The 4,042-nt window shown below is 39.1% G+C and overlaps 1 protein-coding gene across 2 annotated transcripts in view; it reads left to right on the top strand.

Moving 5' to 3' along the window:
• The first annotated feature begins 3,674 nt into the window (after positions 1-3,674).
• The window catches only part of RYK (receptor-like tyrosine kinase), a 46,383-nt gene continuing 46,015 nt past the window's right edge, over positions 3,675-4,042 (top strand). For both annotated transcript variants that reach the window (XM_019473583.1, XM_019473584.1), the window contains exon 1: positions 3,675-3,774. The gene's annotated coding sequence lies outside the window, so the exon portion shown is untranslated. The remainder of the gene's footprint in view (positions 3,775-4,042) is intronic.

Genomic DNA, 4,042 nt, shown 5'->3' on the forward strand with positions numbered 1-4,042 from the left:
ACGGTGCTGCAGCATTGCCCAGCCAATTTCTCTGGGTATAGGGAAATTTTCTCTTCCTCTAAGCAGAAGAGTCACAAAACAGAGGAAGCCCAGGAATGCAGTGACCAAAGCGATGGCAGCCTGCATCAAGAATACTGAGATCACGCAACCGATCGGTGAGCTACGGCTCTGGCTTCCACCACTGTTTGCTGCAGTGCCCTGTGTCATTCTGACACATCATGTCGTGTGGCTCCCGGCATTGCTGGTAGTTGGCACCTGGGCTCCTTTTTGTTGGGCAGAACACACCTTCCTGCCTGGATGCCTGCCCGGAGCACAGGAAAGGTGCTTTTTTTGACTGGCAGGTTCAACTGCAATTTTTTATGTGTTTTGCTGGCCTGATTGAGATCAATTATTTAGACAAGGTGCTTCAGGAATTCAGGATTGAGGTGGGGGAGGCAGCAAGGGGATGAAAAATTAGGGATGGAAGGATAGTCCGGAAGCAAAACTGTACGGTGGCGGATTGGAGGTAGGGAGATGGGAGCTTGCTTGTCTGGTGTGGACACAGGTTTGTAGCTGTGCATGGCAAATTGAATTTTGTCTGTAGTTTGCTGATGGGAAAAGATGTGCTATAGAGGAAATGTTTTAATTGTTGATAAACTAAAAAGGAAAAAATACCATGCAGTATTGAAACACTAACATTTCCCCAAGTACGTATTTATCAGTTTCCAGGGTTTGAGAAAACATTTATCTAAATTCATAGAAGGAAAAAAAAAAAAATCTAACGGGAAGCTGTTGGAAGATACTGCCTGTTAGTTTAGGAAGTTTGTGATCCACAAACACTAGAAGCACAGAGGATCTATTGGCAAAGTGTCACTGTGTATTTACTTCGGTTCTATATTCTTTCTTAGGCATTTTCTGTAGACCCCTGATAGAAATGGGATACTAAGCCAGGCAATCTTCTGCCTTTTTTATGAGTTAAGAGCTATACTACAAAACCTCTTAAATTATTTTTATATGCCAGTCTTTTAATGAGAGCATAATTTTTTGAAGCAATGAAACTTGACATTGATTCTCATGCTGCTCTTACATGATGCTGTTGAAATTCATATAATTAGTATCACCTGTTAGTGTGTAGCTTTTTATGGCAGTACAGGCATTAAAACATTAGTGGTCTATATAATCAAAGTACTCAGTGTTGTACCACTATTAAAGCTTAAAGATTTGATTGATCTTCTGTAGGGTAATTTGGTTTTGTACACCTTTTAGATATTGCACATCAAGATATTTATGCTTGACAGCTTCAATTAGGATTGCCTTTTACATTACTTTCATAAAGGCCAGTTTTTATAACACAGGCAATTTTATTGCTGTGTACCCATTTGATTTCTATGACCAGTTTCTCTACAAAGTTTGTATTACATCAAGGATTATCACCTTGAAAATCTCATGGTGTTACAAGTTCTGAAATCTTGTTTTTGTGAACCTCTAATCGCTGGTGTGATCAATTATCAGCAAGTGAAGGTTTTGTTTATTCCAAAAGCACTTTCATTGCTCCAGTTTCATTGTTTCACTTGCTAATCCTTTTGTCCTCCTAATTTTTTTTTAATAACTTGTACTTGCTGGGTTTGATATGAATACTTTTTTTAGTAAGTTTATGCCCATAAAGCTTCCCATCTTCTTGATTGGATCTAATGGCACGTGTCTGATAGTTGTGAGCTATTCTCCACACTCCTTCCATGTTTTCTAAATCTGAGGTAGATTTCATGTATGAACATGTACACATGTAAAAATTATCTGGGCAAGCTATTTTGGAAGTTTGCTGTTTCTTTTATGTACTTTCAAAATTTTATTTTGTTTCAAGGTGTGTGTGTGCTTCCCCCTCCTCCCTGTTTTACTGATGGATATGCTTTTGCATTTGCCATTTATTATTGAGTGGAAATATGGACAGATTGGAGAAGAAAGGTTTAACTCTTTTATATACTGTCTCAGGCTGATTACATTCAGCACTTAAGGCATCACCTGCATCTTTTTCCGTTCAAGATCTTGTCTGAGAGTATTTCTCCCTGGGACTACTCTGTTCTGTTGATTCTTTTCATGCATCCAGTCTCTAGGGTTCTCCCCCTTGCCACCCCCCAGTATCTGTGATTATATACTCTTGAGTTTTGATTAAGTTTCAGGACAGTAATGAGCCAGCAGGGAGTAAAAGTGGTTAGCAGCAATAAGAATGAAGAGGAATGTCTTGGCTGCGTTTCTGTATCTTGTGAAAACAAGGTGGATTAAATCAAGTTCTGGAATAAGAGAATGCTTATCACTTTGTACTGATCTGTGCCCAGTTTTTGCACTAAGTAGGAGGAATTATTTCTCTCAAGCTAGTTCTCCCTTTTTTCAAATGCAGCTTGTCTACACAGTTCAATAGTTATCTTCAGAGTTTTTTTTCTTTCTTAAAAAAAAAAACCACCACCACCCTTTCATGATTCCCTAGATTCTTAGAATAACTTCAGGATGCCTTAAATGCTGTCATCTTGGAGTCACAGCCTCTCCAGTTTTCTTGACTTTCTAGCCATAATAAAAATAACTCTATTATTTACGTTCCCAATTGTACTGTGAATACTTTAATTGAACCCAGTTCCCTCTGTGTAGATCATGCTTGGAGCATGCACCTGTATCTGATTTGCCCCGTTGTTCTTTTAGCATGTCAATATATTGCTGAGCCTGGATAGTGTTTAACTGGGAGCAATGGAGGAAAAGCTGTATGAGACAAGACAAAATGGTACTGATTACAAATACAGTATGGTTTTGTCCTGAGGATATGGAGCTGGGATTAATTTTACAGCTGTATGGAAGGGGGTTAACTTGTAGTGCTTACTTTACCGCTAATTGCTAATGACACCCAGGGCAAGCTTGTAGGGTCCTACTCTGTATTCAGTGTGACCTTGGAATGTGTGCTGCAAAAGATAACGGCAGCTTCAGTATTTAATATCAGTATTTAATATCAGGAGTATGCATCTACTTAGGGAAATGCATCTTAGTGCTCTGTAGTAAATAGTTTTGTGGGTCTTTCAATTATCTAGGTTTATTTAAAAGTCCAGAAAGCAAAGGGTAGACAAAAAATATTAGTATTACTTGGTATACAAATGTCATTCCTCCTCTCATTATGTGCTTTGTGTTATGATCTAATTACCTTGACGTTAATTTCTTAGTGCTTATGTGTCTCAGCTCAAGAAATGAGCTATTCCAGGAAGAATTACCTGCAGTTAATGAGCTGATAATCCAAAGCAGTTTGTTTTGAGTGTACTCAGTTGTAAATAAGAGCAGAACTGGACCTGTGATTCCCAGAAGCAGACAGGAGTACATTCAGGAGAGTCTGTAATGACTCTTTTGGAGGATTGTATGACAAGTCATATTTCCTTCCATTACATTCCAACTTTTACCTGTTTATTAGGCTGCGGCATCTCTCTGAAATTGTTGCTTTGTAAGAATTTGAAGCAGTCTTGTTAATGCTGACGTGCATAAGCGTTAATCTCCAAACCTGCAATTGAATTTATGGACTTGAGGAAGTATTTGCTTAAACATTCAAATACAAGTGGAGCTGGTGGTACTGGGAGTTGTTTGTTCCGGTGTGTTACTGCTGGTCCTGTTCCTCCCTGACTTACTCTGTTCTGTCTCATTACAGGTCTTGATGCAGAGTTGTCTTACGTGAGGAATGATGTGGTTAATTACTATGCGTTGTCCTTCAATCTCTTAATACCCAGCGAGACCAACAATCTTCACTTCAGCTGGCATGCTAAATCCAAGGTAAGCAGGCATAACTTCTGTGTTTGAGTACTTGATACATGATCTGTATTGCTTAGTGAATACCCACTATTACAATTGAATGTTTTTTTTTTCTTTGCAAAAATTAGCATATGTTAAGTGCAAAAGAATTATTTATATGATTGCAGGCAGTAAGTTAAGATGATACTGTTGTGGTTTAACCTCAGCTGGCAACTGAGCACCACACAGCCACTCACTCACTTCCCCCCCCTCCCCCCCCAGGTGGGATGCGGGAGAGAATCGGAAGAGT

Source organism: Aptenodytes forsteri, unplaced genomic scaffold (genome assembly GCF_000699145.1).
Source record: "Aptenodytes forsteri isolate BGI_AS27 unplaced genomic scaffold, ASM69914v1 Scaffold679, whole genome shotgun sequence".
In the NCBI taxonomy this organism is placed as follows: domain Eukaryota; kingdom Metazoa; phylum Chordata; class Aves; order Sphenisciformes; family Spheniscidae; genus Aptenodytes; species Aptenodytes forsteri.